The sequence below is a fragment of the Capra hircus genome, chromosome 19 (assembly GCF_001704415.2).
Source record: "Capra hircus breed San Clemente chromosome 19, ASM170441v1, whole genome shotgun sequence".
Classification (NCBI taxonomy): Eukaryota; Metazoa; Chordata; class Mammalia; order Artiodactyla; family Bovidae; genus Capra; species Capra hircus.
Window position 1 is genome coordinate 55,413,243 of NC_030826.1, and position 19,676 is coordinate 55,432,918.

At 45.6% G+C, this 19,676-nt stretch overlaps 1 pseudogene; it reads left to right on the plus strand.

Moving 5' to 3' along the window:
• Positions 1,738-2,099, plus strand: LOC102174597 (annotated as a pseudogene).

Sequence of the window (19,676 nt, forward strand, 5' to 3'; positions counted from 1 at the left end):
AGTGAGAGTTTGGGTCCATCTCTGTTTCCAGATGGCTACCCAGTTGCTCAGATACCATGTATTAAAAGAGCCATTGTCAGCTCTCAGATTTGAGAGAATGCATTAAAAAAAAAAAAACAAACACTTATTTTGTATGGGGGTATAGCCCATTAACAATCCTGTGATCGTTCCAGGTGAACAGCAAAGGGACTCAGGCATACATATACATGTAACCATTCTCCCCCAAACTCCCCTCCCCTTCAGGCTGCCCCATAGCCTTCAGCAGAGTGAGAGGATGTGTTTTGTACTGAATTTCCGTGTGGCAGGGTCCTGTTCCTCAGCCCTTGCAAAGCGTGGAGGGGCTGCTTCCCCGAGGCTCCCCAGCAGTTAGGACCCCTGATGGGGCTGTTCCACCCATCGCTCTCCCTTCTCGCCTTGTCCCAGCTCTTCTTGTTTACATTTTTAACGTAAACTTTAGAATCAGCTTGTCTAGGTCCAGGAAAAAAAAAGATGCCTCTGGGTGTTTTTATTTGGATCCTGTTAGATTTGTAAGCTGCCTTTGGAAGAACTGACATCTTCATGACGTTGAGCCTTCCTGTCCAAGGACACAGTGTATCTCCAGTTTCATGTCCCCTGGGAGAGTTTCAAAGTTTTCCTCCTGGAGGTTTTGCACATTTCTTGTCCTATTTATTCCCAGATATTAATATTTCATCTGTTTTGTGGATATTTTTTTTTTCTTTACATGAGCTAAGTTGCTTCTGTCGTGTCTGGGAAGAGCCCACCAGGCTCCTCTGTCCACAGGATTCTCCAGGCAAGAATACTGGAGTGGATTGCCATGCCCTCCTCCAGGGGATCTTCCTGACCCAGGGATGGAACCTGCATTTCTTTTTTCTGCTGCCTTGGCACGTGGGCTCTTTACCACTAGCGCCACCTGGAAAGCCCATTTTACTTTTTTACTGTCTTTTTTTTTTTTTAACTTTTTATTTATTTTTATTTTGGCTGCACTGCATGGCTTGCAGGAGCTCATTAGTTCCCTGACCAGGGATGGAACTCGGGCCTCTGCAGTGAAAGCAAATCCTAGGCCAGCAGGGAACTCCCTGTGTTTCATTGATTTTTATTTTTATTTTTTTTTTTAAGATGAGGAAGCAGGAGAGAGCACAGGAAAGGCTCTCTCTCTCTTTTTTTTTTTAATATTTATATATTTCTCATACTGTGCTGGGTCTTAGGTGTGGCTCGTAGGATCTTTCGGTTGTGGCGTGTGGAATCTAGTTCCCTGACCAGGGGTGGAACCCAGGCCCCTTGCATTGGGAGCACAGAGTCTTAGCCACTGGACCACTGGGGAAGTCCCTTATTGATACTTTAAATCAGCCATCTTTTCCCTGGTCTTTTCATCTCACTGGTGTTTGTCTACATATGGGAAGTTATCGATTTCTCTAGACACTTCCTGACCATATAGTTGCTCTTTCCAACACTTTGGGAGCCTGAGAAAACTAACCCACTGGGAGCGATTATGTTTCTCAGGACAAAATGTCACATCTGTCAGGATGGCTATTTAAAAAAAAAAAAAAAAAGGCAAAAAACAACAAGTATTGATGAAAAGGCAGAGAAAAGGAATCTTGTACACTGTTGGTGGGAATGTAAATTGGTGCAGCTGCTTTGGAAAACAGTATGTAGGTTCCTCAAGAAATTAAAAATAGCCTTCCGGGCAGGTAAAATTCAGCCAGGCATTCAGGGCAATGGACTCTCCATTCTAGAACCATGGCCCAGTTTGTCCATAACCTTGCCTAGAAGCCCTGCCATTGGTCGATGCTGCTGTGACTTAAAGCCCCAACTGGCCATATTTTGAAACAGTTGAGCAGCTTCCTCCAACTCCTGCTGAGGTCCCTACAGCTCATCAGAGCTTGGAACAAACTGTCCATATTGCTCGAACTGGTAACTGCAAACAGCTCACAGTTAAGGAAGCTCTGCTGAACGGTTTGGTGGCCACTGAGCTGTGGATGTGGTTTTATGTTGGCAAGATCCTGGGCAAGAGTGGCATCATCACCTGTGATGTTTGAAGACCAATCTTTAACATGTGACTATATCTGCTTCATTGTTTGAGTGCTCCAGGACCACATGGAACAGACTGGTATGTGAATAAAATAAGATAATGTGAAAGTTGCTCAGTCGTGTCTGACTCTTTGGGACCTCATGGACTGTATAGTCCATGGAATTCTCCAGGCCAGAATACTGGAGTGGGTAGCCTTTCCCTTCTCCAGGGGATCTTCCCAACCCAGGGATCGAACCAAGGTCTCCCGCATTGCAGGTGGATCCTTTACCAGCTGAGCCACAAGGGAAGCCCATCAGACTGGTTCCAAACAGGAAAAGGAGTACGTCAAGGCTGCATATTGTCACCCTGCTTATTTAACTTCTATGCAGAGTACATCATGAGAAATGCTGGGCTGGAAGAAGCACAAGCTGGAATCAAGATTGCCGGGAGAAATATCAATAACCTCAGATATGCAGATGACACTACCCTTATGGCAGAAAGTGAAGAGGAGCTAAAAAGCCTCTTGATGAAAGTGAAAGTGGAGAGTGAAAAAGTTGGCTTAAAGCTCAACATTCAGAAAACGAAGATCATGGCATCTGGTCCCATCACTTCATGGGAAATAGATGGGGAAACAGTGAAAACAGTGTCAGACTTTATTTTGGGGGGCTCCAAAATCACTGCAGATGGTGACTGCAGCCATGAAATTAAAAGCCGCTTACTCCTTGGAAGGAAAGTTATGACCAGCCTAGATAGCATATTCAAAAGCAGAGACATTACTTTGCCAACTAAGGTCTGTCTAGTCAAGGCTATGGTTTATCCTGTGGTCATGTATGGATGTGAGAATTGGACTGTGAAGAAAGCTGAGTGGCGAAGAATTGATGCTTTTGAACTGTGGTGTTGGAGAAGACTCTTGCGAGTCTCTTGGACTGCAAGGAGATCCAACCAGTCCATTCTAAAGGAGATCAGTCATGGGTGTTCTTTGGAAGGACTGATGCTAAAGCTGAAACTCCAATACTTTGGCCACCTCATGCAAAGAGTTGACTCATTGGAAAAGACTCTGATGCTGGGAGAGATTGGGGGCAGGAGGAGAAGGGGACGACATAGGATAAGATGGCTGGATGGCATCACCGACTCGATGGACAAGAGTTTGAGTGAACTCTGGGAGTTGGTGATGGACAGGGAGGCCTGGCGTGCTGCGATTCACGGGGTTGCAAAGAGTCAGACATGACTGAGTGACTGAACTGAACTGAAGACAATGTGTCAAAAAAATTAAAAATAGAACAATCAGATGATCCAGCCCTCCCACTTTGGGGTTATTCCAAATAACTAAAATCCAGATCTCAAAGGGATATTAGCATTCCGATGTTTATTGCAACACTGTTCACAATAGCCAAGATGTAGTAAAACCCAAATGTCTGCCAACAGATGAATGGATGGGACTTCCCTGATGGTCCAGTGATCAAGAATCCATGTTCCAATGCAGGGGACATGGGTTCGATCCCTGGTTGGAGAACTAAGATCCCCATATACCACAGGGCACCTAAGCCCACGTACCACAACTAGAGAAGCGTGCATACTGCAGTGAAGACCCAGCACAACCGGGAACAACAAAACATCAAATCCTCCAAAAAATGTTAGATTATACAAGGAAAAAACAAAAACAGGTGAATGGATAAAGAAGGTATCTCACACACACACACACGGGAATACTGTTCAGCCTTAACAAGAAGGAAATTCTGCAACATGCAAACCACCAGTTAACATGGAGGGCGCTATGCTTTAGCGAAATAAGCCAGTCACAGAAGGATAATTCCACTTGGACGAGGAATCTAAAGTAGTTAAATTCATAGAATCAAAGAATGGAATGGTGGTCACCAGGGGCTGGGGGAGGGGGAAACGGGGAGTTATTGATCAATGGGCAGAGTGTTTCAGGTCACCAACATGAAGTCCTAGAGCTCTGCTGTACAACGTTGTACAATAACGTGTTAAGCACTTGAAAGTTTAAGAGGGTAGCTCTCATGCTAAGTGTTCTTACCACAATAAAATTTTAAAAATTAAAAAATATGAAGAAAGATCACTTGACTATAATAGCTGGTTCTGGAACCTCATGTGGGAGGGAAAGTGGGTAATAGCCGTGTGACGAGGAACAAAAATAGTCTTTGCAAAGCTCCGCCAGGATTCTGGTGCCTGAGGAGCCCTGCTCCAGCAGACCCTCCTCCTTTGCTGGGATGCATGGGGAACAAACACCCAGAGGCGGTAATGAGGGTCTTGCCAGAGCCCTTAGAATCTCAGCCATCTCGTGAACAGTCACCCAGTTTCAGCTCTGGTGAGGACCAGACCAGCAAAAATACTGCCCTCCTGCACGCCATCTGCACCCCTCACCCTGAGTTAAAAATCAGAAGAAAAATGAATATTTTATGTTTCATTTTTGGCCATGCCCTGTGGCACACAGGATCTTAGTTACCCAGTGAGGGATTCTTTACATATATATATTATGTATTTATTGGTTGTGCTGGGTCTTCATTGCTGCATGAAGACTTTCTCTAATTGTGGCGAGCAGGGGCTACTCTTCATCGTGGTGAATGGGCTTCGCATTGCGGTGGCTTCTCTTGTTTCAGAGCACAGGTTCTGGGTGCAGAGTCTCCAGTAGTTTTAGCTTGCGGGCTCTAGGGCAAGTGGTTGTCGTGCACAGGCTTACCTGTTCCACGGCATGTGGAATCCTCCCGGACCAGGGATTGAACCTGTGACCTCTGCATTAGCAGGCAGATTCTTTATCCACTGAACTGCCAGGGAAGTCCCCAGATGCTTACTTTATAAGTTACTGTTTTCCCTCCCAACCCTTGCTTCCTTTCCTGGCCTGAGGAGCTGGTCTGAACAGGAGAAAAAGGTGGTTGAACATCCTTCTCCTTCCACCCTCTGCTCCTCTGAGACTCCCAAGGCAGGAGAAAGTGGGCAAAAAGCTCTGAAGCCTGTCTCAGTCAGCTCTGGCTGCTGTAACAAAATGCCAGAGACCAGGGAGTCCAAGATCATGGTGCCAACAGATTCGGTTCTTTGTGGAGACTCCCACGAGGGGAGAGAGAAAGTGAGACAGACACAGACAGAGAGCACTCTGGAAATCAAGACGCTAATTCACCCTGAGAACCCCACCCTCATGACCTCATCTACAGCTGATTCCAGCTCAAAGGCCCCACCTCCTAATACCCTTGCCTTGGGGATTAGGGCTTAAGCATATGATTTGGGGGGATGCCAACGTTTAGTCCGGGCTTCCCTGATAACTCTGTAGAGAATCCGCCTGCAATGCAAGAGACTCCGGTTGATTCCTGGGTCCAGAACATCTACTGAAGAAGGGATAGGCTACCCACTCTGGTATTCTGGCCTGGAGAATTCCAGGGACTGTATAGCCCATGGGGTCGCAAAGAGCTGGACACAACTGAACGACTTTCACTCAACGTGCAATCCAGGACAAAGTTTGTAGCCGTAGCTTCCGACCCTACTAGCTGTGTAACTTTGGGCGACTTACCCAACGCCTCTGAGCTTGTTTCCTCGCGAGTATGATGGCATGGCACACAGTGTCTGCTCCCAAGGTTTTGGGGAGAAGTGACTCATATATGAAATACCATGCACGATGCCAGTAGTCTCACTCAGTACATGTTTCTCTTCATCTGTCCGTCGGTGGCAGAGAGGCTGTCTGTAAGCCGTTTTCCCCTCTTCCTTCTATACAAGAGGAATGCTCGATTTTTAGCCCATACCTGGTTATGCAGAGTATTTGTCCCCGCCACTCTAGCGTTTAGGTGTGGCCATGTGACTAAATTCTGACCAATAGGGTCCAAGTAAAAGTTCCCCCGGCAGCTCCAGGCATACTCCCCAGGACCCCTTTCTCCTTCCATCCATTCCCCATCCTCTTGCTGGAATTCCACCCGCTGGCCTGGGTCAGACAGTGAGGACCATACCCTAGAAGCAGGGCATGGTGAACTGGAAAGAGTCCATGCCCCTGGGAAGTTTGTGGGGATAGCTGCCAGACCAGACCTGGACAGGACTTTGATGAATTGAAAGCGCAATTATCATGGAACCCTGTCACTTTCCCAGCCTCTGAATATTATCCTGTACCCTGTTGTTCAGGACTGTCTACCAAGTGGCCAGTCTCCACATCGCATTCCTGACATCGCATTTTCTCTAGAACTTAAGGTACCTCAGAAGCAAGTGTCTCTCCCTCCAAAGTGAGCCAAAGAAAGACATCCAAAGATGCCCCCACAGTCTTTCTCTGCTTGACTCTCCCACCCGTCTAATCCTCTTCCACGCCCACATTGTCTATAAATACCTTCCAGGGGTGGAGGCGTACGTGGAAAGGGGAAGTCATTTCACTGGGAGCCTGGCCCAGTCTCGTTTCTTGCTGCTCTCACAGCATCTGCTGAGCACTTTGAACATGGACCGCGCTAGGCACTGGAGACAGACCCAGAATAAGAAAGTTATCAAACACCGACCTCCGCTCCAGACCTGAGGAGGATACTGAACAGTGATCTATCCCAGGACAGGGGAGGGGACAAGAAGATGAGAGGGACCACAGGCTTAGACGGGTCAAGAAGGGCTTCAGAGAGACACCGGGGGAAAGAAGGGAAGACTGCATACGCACGAGCACGCGGCATCAGAAAAGTAGACAATAGCAAGTCACGACAAGGATGTGCAGACACTGTCCTGGTCTCTACTGTGGCTTCCGTCTCACCACTTCACCTTCTTCCACTCCTACCACCCGGTGACCTAACTCTACCCTCAGAGGCCTGGAGGACTAGAACAGGATGTAACACAGCAAAAGGCATGGGCGTTTTTGAGAATCCATGTCATGGTTCTTTCCTTTTTGTCACCAAATAATAGTCCATTGTGTAGATATACTGGGCTTCCCAGGTGGCGCTAGTGGTAAAGAACCCGCTTGCCAGTGCAGGAGACATGAGAGATTCCGATTGGATCTCTGGGTCTGGAAGATCCCCTGGAGGAGGAAATGGCAACCCACTCCAGTATTCTTGCCTGGAGAATCCCCTGGATGGAGGAGCCTGGCGTGCTACCATCCATGGGGTTGCAAAGAGTTGGAATGACTGAAGCGACTTCACACACACACAAATGTACTACACAGTATGGTGTTCTATTGATGGATATTTAAACTCTTTACAAATTTGGGTGCAATGAACATTTTTATGCAAATTTTATGGTAACCATGTTTTCATTTTTTCTTGAATAAACACCCAGAAGTAAAATTGTTGGGTCATAGGTATAAGATGTTTGGTTTAATAAGAAACTTCCGGGCCTTTCTCCACGTGTTTGTACCATTTTACACTCCTACTGGCTTGGAAAAAACCCTGATGCTGGGAGGGATTGGGCAATGCCTGAGAATTACACAGTTGCTCCACAGTTCTGCTAGCATTTGGAGTTGTCAGCCTTTTTAATTTTAGCCATTCTGGGGGTTGGGTGGTGGTATCTCTTCATGGTTTTAATTTGCACTTGCTTTGACTAATGATGCTGAGTGCTTTTTTGATTGCTTATTACCTATTTGTTAGTGATTGCTTATTACCTATCTTTCTTTGTGAAATGTCTGTTGAAATCTCTGGCTTAATTTGTTTATGGGGTTGTTCATCTTTTTAATGTCAACTTTACATTCAGGTTTGAGATTCCCAGATGTAGTCACCCCCTCAGCCTGCTGGGATGAGACGTAGAGGAAGAAGGTGTGGGCTGAGGTCAGCGTAGGGCCCGCCAACCCTGCCTTCATGACAGAGCTGCATCCACTGCCTCCTCCTGCATTTGGTGGTGAGTGAAGACCGGCTCTGCACAGACAGGAAGTACCTTCTCAGTGAAGCTCAGAAGTGGGTGACAGGTGAAGGGCTGTCAAACACAAAGGTGGATGATCTGGTTACAGAGAACCGGATGCTGAAAACCAGGCAGCTGGAAGCCTGGAAAACCCTCTTCGGACTGACACTGACACTTCCTATAACTTCTTGCTGGGTTTCCCCGATGGCTCGGCAGTTAAGAACCTTCCTGCAAGGTAGGAGACGCAGGCTTGATCCCTGGGTCGGGAAGATCCCCAGGAGGAGGAAATGGCAACCCACTCCAGTATTCTTGCCTGGAAAATCCCATGGACAGAGGAGCCTGATGGGCGACAGTCCACAGGGTCGCAAAGAGTCAGACACAACTGAGCGCACACACATAGCTTCTTGCCCTTTGGCTCTACTGAGAAGAGCAAAAGAAAAAAGTTGAAATGCATAAGAAATCAGCTCTTGAAAGTTACTGGACAGTGACTCCTCTTTTTTTTTTTTTTTTTTTTCCTCCTGGTTCGTTTACTGGTGTTTTAATTATTTGCTGAGTGAATTTGAAAGGATGAAAAAGGGAACTGGATTAGTGTCATCTCTATCTTTGGCCCCTGCAGCCTGTCAGAACATCTCCCAGAATCTTCCAACAGTTGATTTTTCAAACTTACAGCTTGAAAAATAAGTACATAAGTAAACAGGTAATGGAAACTCATGTCCACACAAAAACCTACCCACGCTTAATTATAGCAGCTTTATTGATAACTGCTAAAACATGGGAGCAGCCAAGATATCCTTCTACAGATGAATGGATAAACAAGCTGTGTGATACATCCAGACATCCAGTGAACTGTTACTCAGCTCTAACAGGAAAAGAGCTGTCAAGATATGGGAGAACCTTGGATATGTATCACTAAGTGAAAAAGTCAGCTCCAAGAAGGAAGAAATTCTGACTTGTTCATTGCTATATCCTCTGCTCTGGCCGTGTAGACCCTCAAAAATATGTAATGGGGGAAAATAAATGATGGGTGAGAGTCCCTTCCTCTCATTCTGAGTCATCAGAAAGGAGGAAGAAACAAGGGCTACTTAGGATGATCAACTAAGAAGCAGATCCCCAAGTCAGTCTCTCTCCAAATGAGGGCCACCAATCAAAATGCTCAGACCATGTGGCAGATCTGCTTGATTAGGACGAATGTCCCAAAGTGAAGGTTGCTCAGTCGTGTCCGACTCTTTTCAACCCCGTATATGGTCCATGGAATTCTCCAGGCCAGAATACTGGGGTGGGGAGCCTTTCCCTTCTCCAGGGAAATCTTTCCAACCCAGGGCTTGAACCCTGGTCTCCCACATTGCAGGCGGATTCTTTACCAGCTGAGCCACCAGGGAAGCCCAAAATGTCCTGAAGGAGAGGGTAATCTGCATTTTTATTAAGCATCCCAGATGATGCTTGTGTCAGCTGAAGTGAAGAACACTTGAAACGCTTATTTAAAATGCAGATGATTTTAGACCTGTGGACAGACAGCAGAGGCAGCAAGGCTTGGAACATCCTGTTTTCCAAGCCCTTCATCTTTTTTTTTTTTCCTTAAATAAGACATGAATCTTTTAAACATTATTTCTCTGTGTATGGCCTCGCTGGGTCTTCGTTGCTGTAGGGGGCTTTCTCTTGTCACAGTGAGTGGGAGCTACTCTTCCGTTGCGGTACGCAGGCCTCTCGTTGCGGTGGCGTCTCCTGCTGCAGAGCGCGGGCTCCGGCGCCCGCAGGTTTCAGCAGTGGCGAATCCCGGGCTTAAGAGCGCAGGCTCAGTAGTTGTGGCGCACAGGCTTAGTTGCAGCACGTGGAATCTTCCTGGCCCAAGGATTGAACCTATGCCCCCTGGCATGGGCGGGCGGACTCTTAACCCCTGCACCACCAGGGAAGTTCCCAACCTCTTAATCTTCACTGACAATGATCTAGACAGTTGATAAATACCAGCTCTATTTGGTCAAGGTCAAGGAGGTGTTTACTCCCTCCGAGGAGGCAGGGGAAGTCCAAAGGAACTTTTAATAGTCTACTTTGGGTAAGTGATGATGAAGTCACAGGAGGATTCACTTCCCTAAGCTGACGGGAACCATTATTTTCCGGTTTCTCTTTTCACATGATTTGATTTACTTGGTATATTTGAACTTAAAATGAAATGACAAGATTTCCAATATGCAAAAACTAGAACCAGGGTGTAAGCCCGAAAAACGGGCACCTGCCATTAATCTCACCTCAGCTTGGCCACCAACTTGCCATCTGACCTCGGGGGACCTTGGGTGAATCACCCAGTCCCTCCGGCCCCCGGGCCCTGGCTCTGAGTGTTTTTAGTTCTGATGCTCTGTGGTTCCCTCAGTCTAACTCACTCTACAATTAGTCTGCACTCTACAAAAGTCCTGCTGGCTTATCTGTTGAATGACCATTGGGAAACTTATTCTAAAATGTGGGCTTGGGACTTCCCTGGTGGTTAAGTGGTTAAGAATTCACCTACCAATGCGGGAAACACAGGTTCCATCCCTGGTCTAGGAGGATCCCACATGCCTGTGCATTCCGACTACTGAAAACCACGCCCTAGAGCCTGGAAGCCACAAGAGAAACCAGCACACTGCAGCTGGAAACTAGAGAGCAGCCTCCTGCCCGTGGCCACTAGAGAAAGCCCGCACATAGCAATGAAGACCCAGCACAGCCAAAGATAAGTAAGTGGAAAACAAAAGTGGTGTTTTTTTTTTTTTAATGTGGGCTTGTTCTAATCCAGAAGAACAAAGTAGAACCGAAGATCTCAATAGCCAACGAGCTTATCTGGAGAGAATTTAGTGGTCAGTCCACAAAACTGCTGGAAAATGCAGATTTAACACAGGCAGGGCTTTCACGGGGGAAATAAAGCAATCTCTAAGCAAGGAGACCGAGAAAGTGACTGATGATAAAGGTGACCCTGAGGACACAGTGGGGGACATTTTCAAGAACAGGAAGTCACATTTCTGTACCAGGCTCTGCCTACTGTGGGCCACCTTAATATTTTATTCCCATGAGGACAATGCCTGTAGCACTTACACTGAAAGGAAAAAAGCGGAAGTAAAAATTTTGTGTCTCTATGGCCAACTCATTTTCAGCAAAGGTGCCAAAGGCAATTCAGTGGGGGAAAGAAAATAGACTTTTCAACAAAAAACAGTGTTCCAGGTGTTGGAATAATTAAATATCCAAATGAAGGAGGTGTGCGTGCGTGCTGAGTTACTCAGTCATGTCCAACTCTTTGCGACTCCATGGAGCCCGCCAAGCTCCTCTGTCCACGGGATTTCCCAGGCAAGAATACTGCAGTAGGTTGCCATGCCCTTCTCCAGGGGATCTTTCCGACCCAGGGATCAAACCCACGTCTCCCACATCTGCACTGGCAGGCAGATTCTTTACCAGAAGCCCATATGTCACACCTTACACCAAAATTAACCCCGAATGCGTCAGAGACCTGGATGTAAAACCTAAAACCAGGGACTTCCCTGGTGGTCCAGTGGCTAGGACTCCGAGATCTCAATGCAGGGGGCCTGGGGTTCAATCCCTGGTCAGGGAGCTGGATCCCACATGCCACAGCTAAAGATCCCACGTGCTGCAACTAGGACCTGGCACAGCTAAATAAACAAACAAAAACAAACAAACAAAAAAACTAAAACTATGAAATTTCTATTGGAAAACACAGGAGAAAAATTCAAATCCTTAGGCAAGGAATTCTTAGGTATGCTTCCAAGAACATGACCCAGGACTTTCCTGGTGCTTCCAGTGCAGGGGGCAGGGGTTCCACCCCTGGAGGAGAGGATCTCGCATGCCACGTGGTGCAGGAAAAAAAAAAATTCATAAAAGGAAACAAATCAATAAATTAGACTTCATTAAAATTAAGAAATTCTGCAGACTCCCCTGCTGATCCAGTAGTTAGGACACGTTGCTTTGACAGGGCAAATGGAACTAAGATCCTACATGCCTTGGAGGTGTGGCCAAAAGACTAAAGAAAAATGATGAGACACTGCTCTGTGTTTAGGAAAATGGTTAAATTTCTTAAAAGTAAACTTACCAAGGATGTGGAGGAACTAGGATGGTCATACTGCCAGGGGAAAGTAAAATACACAACCACTTTGGGAAATAGTTTGGCAGTATCTCGAAAGGTTAAATACACATTGACCATATGGTCTAGACATTCCACACCTAGGTCTGTACCCAAGAGAAATTAACACAGCTGTCCTTACAGAGAGATATACGAATACACATAGTTAAACCACACTCCTCCAGGTGGGACCCAGTCACACCTCAGATTGGGACTTGAATCCACAATCCTTGACCAAGGAGGAGACTTGAACCCTCTGTCTTTTAATTGATACTGCACGCCTGGTCTGAGGACTTCCTGAAGTTAGAGTTCTGTCTCAGTGCAGAATGAATCCGATGAGAGCTAAGAGGTGAAGTGGCAGGCGATGAGGGAGTTTATTAGCATAGAAAGCTTGTGACAGCAACAAGCAGGCAGGCAGGGGAGCACAGCCCCCAGAATACACTCAGATACGTTTGTATAATCAAAGAAAATGTGGGGAGGAGAGAAGACCAACTTCTTCCTCATTTTGGGGCAGACGTCAAGACCTCCATCATTAGTTCCTCCTTTAACCCTATATGGTCTAATAAGGACTGCCATGGCACTGTTGAAATCATATGCCTATTACCAAAAGGTTGGTCCATGGGGTTGCAACGGGTGGGCTACAACTTAGCGACTGAGCACACGCACAATAACGTACTAAAACATCATGTCAGGTGTTGGTATAACGTCTTCTTTCCCCTCTCACCTCTATCCCTGTCTTGGCTGCCTGCCGAAGTACTACTCTTCAAGGACTACTCCCATGAAACAAGATGTAGACCCCGTACCTACTGCCTTATGTGTTTGTGTTTTTTTTTAAATTTATTTACGTGGCTGCACCAGGTCTTAGTTGCTGCACTTGGATCTGCGATTTTCCTTGAGGCGTGCCGGCTCTTTAGTTACCACATGCAAACTCTTAGTTGTGGCATGCAGGATCTAGATCCCTGACCAGGGGTCAACCCGGGGCCCCCTGCACCGGGAGCGTGGAGTCCCAGCCACTGGACCACAAGGGAAATCCCGAATGTGTTGTGTTTTAACTATCAGGACTTTGTGGCTTGAGTGTGTCTGGGGCTTCAATGTGCCTGGTCTTCCTTCAAGGCAGAGTAGATTGTTGCTAGGTTTGTTGTTGTGCAGTTGCTAAGTCATGTCTGATTCTTTGTGACCCCATGACCCCAGAGCACGCCATGCTCCTCTGTCCTTTACTATCTCCCAGTTTGCTCAGATTCATGTCCTTTGAGTCAGTGATGCCATCCAGCCATCTCATCCTCTGCTGCCCTTCTCTTGTCCTCAATCTTTCCCAGCATGAGTGTCTTTTCCAATGAGTCAGCTCTTCGCATCAGGTGACCAAAGTATTGGAGCTTCAGCATCAGTTCTTCCAATGAACATTCAGGGTTGATTTCCTTTAGGATTGACTGGTTTGATCTCCTTGCAATCCAAGGGAATCTCAAAGGTCTTCTCTAGCACCACAATTAGAAAGCATTAATTCTTTGGTGCTTGGCCTTCTTTACGGTCCAACTCTCACATCCATACATGACTACTGGAAAAACCATAGCTTTGACTATATGGATCTTTGTTGGCAAAGTTGTATCTCTGTTTTTTAATATGATGTCTAACTTTGTCCTGACTTTCCTTCCAAGAAGCAAACATCTTCTAATATCATGGCTGTGATTTTGGAGCTCAAGGAAATAAAATATGTCACTCCTTCTACTTTTTCCCCTTCTATTTGCCATGAAGTGATGGGATCGGATGCTATGATCTTAGTTTTCTGAATGTTGAGTTGTAAGCCAACTTTTTCACCCTTATTCAGAGACTATTTAGTTCCTCTTCAATTTCTGCCATTAGAGTGGTATCATTTGCTTATCTGAGGTTGTTGATATTTCTCCTGGAAATCTTGATTCCAGTTTGTGATTCACTGAGCCCCGCATTTTGCATGATATACTCTGCATATAAGTTAAATAAGCAATGTGACAATATACAACCTTGACATACTCCCTTCCCAATTTTCAACAATCCATTGTTCCATTTCTGGTTCTAACTGATGCTTCTTCACCTGCATACAGATTTCTCAGGAGGTAGGTAAAGTGGTCTGGTATTCCCACTTCTTTAAGAATTTTCCGCAGTTTGTTGTGATCCACATAGTCAAAGACTTTACCGTAGTCAGGGAAGCAGAAGTAGATATTCTGGAGTTCCCTTGCTTTCTCTGTAATCCAATGAATGTTGGCAATTTGATCCCTGATTCTTCTGCCTTTTCTAAACCCAGCTTGTGGTTCTCAGTTCGCCTACTGCTGAAGTCTAGCTTAAAGGATTTTGAGCATATTTAACTTATATGCAGAGTACATCATGAGAAATGCTGGACTGGAAGAAGCACAAGCTGGAATCAAGACTGCCGGGAGAAATATCAATAACCTCAGATATGCAGATGACACCACCCTTATGGCAGAAAGTGAAGAGGAGCTAAAAAGCCTCTTGATGAAAGGGAAAGTGGAGAGTGAAAAAGTTGGCTTAAAGCTCAACATTCAGAAAACGAAGATCATGGCATCTGGTCTCACCACTTCATGGGAAATAGATGGGGAAACAGTGGAAACAGTGTCAAGACTTTATTTTGGGGGGCTCCAAAATCACTGCAGATGGTGACTGCAGCCATGAAATTAAAAGACGCTTACTCCTTAGAAGAAAAGTTATGACCAACCTAGATAGCATATTCAAAAGCAGAGACATTACTTTGCCTGCCACGGCCAGCACAAGCAAGAGTCGCACCTGCACAGGGAGAGAACGGAGCGTCCCCGCTAAGAAAAATAAGAGAGAGACAAAAGATGGGGTTGAGAGGATCAGACCAAAATGGCTGATGCCTTCCTTTATTGTGCTGCAGTATATATAGGATAAAGTACGTGACTTCTGACATTCACAAGATTGTTCTTAATCTCCAAATACAATCACAAGACCCTTACCATTGTGTACAGATCACAATAAGATAATCTATCTTCTATCAATAAGATAATCTATCTTCTATGAAATGTTGCAAGAACCAAACGTCCTGGAGCCTTAAGGGTAATAAATTCTTCAGGGGGGCGGGACAGGGAGCTTAGGAACATGCCTAAGGCTCTGCATAACGCCGAGCAGCTCCCAAGACTTAACCCTTCACGGGCAGTCCCCCGCATTTGCCGACTAAGGTCCGTCTAGTCAAGGCTATGGTTTTTCCAGTGGTCATGTATGGATGTGAGAGTTGGACTGTGAAGAAGGCTGAGCACCAAAGAATTGATGCTTTTGAACTGTGGTGTTGGAGAAGACTCTTGAGAGTCCCTTGGACTGCAAGGAGATCCAACCAGTCCATTCTGAAGGAGATCAACCCTGGGATTTCTTTGGAAGGAATGATGCTAAAGCTGAAACTCCAGTACTTTGGCCACCTCATGAGAAGAGCTGACTCATTGGAAAAGACTCTGATGCTGAGAGGGATTAGGGGCAGGAGGAGAAGGGGACGACCAAGGATGAGATGGCTGGATGGCATCACTGACTCGATGGACGTGAATCTGAGTGAACTCTGGGAGTTGGTGATGGACAGGGAGGCCTGGTGTGCTGTGATTCATGGGGTTGCAAAGAGTCGGACATGACGGAGTGACTGAACTGAACTGAACTTGCTAGCAAGTGAAATGAGGGCAACTGTACAGAAGTTTGAGCATTCTTTGGCGTTGCCCTTCTTTGGGATTGGAATGAAAACTGACCTTTTCCAGTCCTGTAGCCACTGCTGTGTTTTCCAAATTTGCTGGCATATTGAGTGCAGCACTTTCACAGCATCATTTAGGATTTGAAGTAGCTCAGCTGGAATTCCATCACCTCCACTAGCTTCGTTCGTAATGATGCTTCCTAAGGCCCACTTGACTTCACACTCCAGGATGTCTGGCTCTAGGTGAGTGACCACATCATTATGGTTATCTGGGTGATTAAGATCTTTTTTGTATAATTCTTCACATATTCTTGCCACCTCTTCTTAATCTTTTCTGCTTCGGTTAGGTCATTACCAGTTCTGTCCTTTATTGTGCCCATCTTTGCATGAAATGTTCCCTTGATATCTCGAATTTTCTTGAAAAACATCTCTAACCTTTACTATTCTATAGTTTTCCTCTATTTCTGTGCATTGTTCATTTAAGAAGTGCCGGGGTCCAGCCCCGGTGGATCCAGGGAATTCGAAGGGTGGACGGCGTTGGCGTGGAAAGACTTGTTTATTTATTAATGTAAGATTAGATTAAGAAACTATAGTGTAGTAAGAAGATTAAGTGGAGGAAGAGGGCTGAATAGCTTGGTTTACGCGGAAGGCCAATAAAATTCCAGACAAGTAATTTGCACCATCTACGTTGGGCCACCGGCGCCCGCTTGAATATCTAAGGGTGCCTCGCCTTAAGCTCCCTTTCGTGCGGGTCTTAGCCAGGGCAAGTAAGTAGACCTGGCGAGCCTCCGCGCCCCAGGTGGAGATTCAGCCTGAAGTTAAAATAAAGAGCAGAGAGAGGGAAGGGAGAGAAGAAGAGAGAGAGAAAGACACGGGGGGAGCCAGAGTCCCAAGAAACCAGGCTGAGAGACTAGTTTGAGAAGCTGGTCCGAGAAACTGGCCCCCTCCTTTATTGTTCAGAAGGCCTTTTATACTTTTGATAAAATATGGAGATCAATGGGTAACACAAAATTTGTAGCGTTCGCAGTCCAGACTCTTTCTATACATCATTTTGTATACAAAAGGTCTCAGGTGATTTACATTATCTTCTGGCCAAGAGGCTTGTTAACACTTTTTGGCTCTCTTCCTTAATGAATGTTAATTTTGTTTCCCCTGAAGTGTTTTTCTTTAATCTACATCTCCTTAAAGCATTAAAGTTACATCTCTATAGAACAAAGGTGCAGTGGGTTATAACAAAGAAGGTACTTAACTCAAAGATCTAATGTTGCTAATACCAGGTCTACTGCTTGTTTTCCTATATACCAACTGTATCTAAAAATAAAGGATATGAAAATTCAGCAGCAAGCATTGACTCAACAAATGAAACTTTTAATCAGTCCTATTCTAAAGATTTTGACTCTTCGGAAGCCCCTACATTCCTAGGATGTTTTAAGCTTCCTGTGCCTCCTGCGGTCAGGAGGCCTCAAACAATCACAAGCGCAGCTGTACGAGTCCTGCAGGCAGGCTAGAAAGCCATCAGAGGGTTTTTTGGATTGAAACACTCTTTCAAATGCAGAAGACTAAAGCCCTGAATTGACTTTTTCCAGAAAATGTCAGAAGAGTGGAAAAGCAGAGCACAAAAGCCGGCAGATTTTTGTTGGGGTACATGCTTAGGAATTTCCAGAGGGGTCCCTGAAGTCTGAGCACGCCTTGCGTATGTCAGCTTCCTTCCTCATGACCTTGTCACGGGTGGGATTCCTCACACTGGCTCCCGGCAAAGAAGGCCTTCTTATTGCTCCTTGCTATTCTCTGAAACTCTGCACTCAGTTAAGTATATCTTTCCCTTTCTCCCTTGCCTTTCACGTCTCTTCTTTTCTCAACTATTTGTAAAGCTTCCTCAGACAATCTCTTTGCCTACTTGCATTTCTTTTTTGCTAGGTTACTCGATTCTTTTCCTAAGTAGTTATTAGCTTACAACAGTCTCCCAAATTCCCTTAAAATTCCCTGTCTGTCTTTTATCCCCTAGCAGGATTTCGAAACTATTTCATTCTCCTACTCTGTCCCTATCAATAGGGCTTCATTTGTAAAAGCTAAAAACTGGAAGCGACGCAATTGTCCATCAAAAGGTGAATGGATAAAACAAAATTATTGTATACCCATACAATAGAATATGACTCAACAATACAAGGGGATCAATTAATAACACACACAGCTTCCCTACTGATACAGTGATTGACTCCACCTTACAATGCAGGGGACACTGGTTCCATCCCTGGTCCCAGAAAATCCCACTTACTGCAGGGCAGCTAAGCCTGTGAAAACAACTACTGAGCTCACGTGTAGCAACTGCTGGAGCCCCCACACTTTAGAGCTGGTGCTCCTCAAGAGAAGCCACTGCAACGAGAAGCCCAAGCTACAGCTAGAGAGTGGCCATCGCTTGCCGCAGCTAGGGAAAGCGCTCGCGCAGCAACAACGACCCAGCACAGCCAAAAATAAATAAATATTTCTTTAAAAACAATAATATTAAAAAATAATACACACAGATGGATGAATCTCTAGATAATTATACTGAGGGAAAGGAGCCAGAGAAAAAGAACGTCATGTCATGTCATGTATAATTCTATTTATATGGAAGTCTATAAAATGCAAACTAACAGCAGATCAGAGATTGCTTGGGAAGGGAGAAGAGAGGGCGAGGGGGAGGGATCGTGAAGAGACACGAGGAATCGTTTAAGGCGATGGATGTAGGTTCACTCTGTCATAGTAATATACACCACAAAACATAAAACATAAAATTGTTCACTTTGGAAACGTGCCAACTGTATGTCTGTCACACCTCAATAAAGCTGTGCAGAAAATTGTGAGGAGCCTAGAATGCTTTGTCATGCCAGAAAACAAGGAAACTAGTGGGTGTGTCAAAAAGATTCAGGTTCCAACTTATATAGGCACCCACTGGCCAACGATGGGAAAATACGAGTATCAATTAGGATAATAATTACTGTGGATGGAAATCACAGTGGATTGAAAAAGGACAAACAGTAATACAGTGTTCGGACTGACAGACACAAATCTATGTGTTTATAATGATAGATATAAAATATGTATTCATAATGATAATAATAAACTCATTGACCAATAACCTTTGGAAGGTATTAGGGAAGCAATTATTAGACTCAGTAACAGCAACACTTAGGTGCAGATATAGAGGAAAAGGAGACTGACCAGGAGTTGGTTAATTGTTGAAGTTAAGTAATTACTCTATGATGGTTCATTGGGCTGTTCGCTCTACTTTTGTATACGTATGGATTTATTTGCTTGCTTGCTTGCCTCTCCAGATGCCAGATCTTAGTTTACGCATGCCCCCTGCATTGGAAGCGTGTGGAGTCTTAACCACTGGGCTTCCAGGGAAGATCCCCGCCAACAGTTTTACATTCTGCAATAAAAATGTTTTTTAACTGTGCATCAAAATTATTGCGCTAATGTGAAAAACACCGTTTGAAAATCGGGAAGAAAGACTGTCCTGCAAAATGCTGATGCTTCTTGGGCGAGAGTGGTAGGGTGAGTCATTTCCCCCTTCCATTTCTACATTGTCTGTGTCTATATATTTTTATATTATTTTCATAATGAGCTGGGCGACTAACCCTTTCACGCGTAATAAACCCTAGGGGGAAAACAAAATCTCTGTATTTTTGCCGTCCTCGTCCCGGTCTTAAAAACTCATCTGTTCTCTTCCCCAAGCTTTTGCTAAACTTCCCGCCATCTTTTCCAAGTTTAGAGTATCCGGGTACTGGAACTAAGAAAGTTTTGACGAATGCGGGTCAAGTCCATCACGCCCTAAACTTCCGCCCCCCAGCAGTGTGACCCGTGGCACACGCCCAACTCGGCGCGGCGACCTCTTCGGGCGCAGCCGGGCTTCTGGACCCGCCTCCCTCGAACGCGAGGGAGACGTTTGCGCACGCGCGCGCTAAGGGCCTACATCTCCCAGTAGGCTCTGCGCCTCGCAGGGGCCGGCCTTGGTCGCAGAGGACTACACTACCCGGCAACCCCTTGCAATAGGCGTTGATGGGGGGCGCCAGTGCAACCATTGGTTTAGCATCTGTCGGAAGCTGTGCTGTGATTGGCCC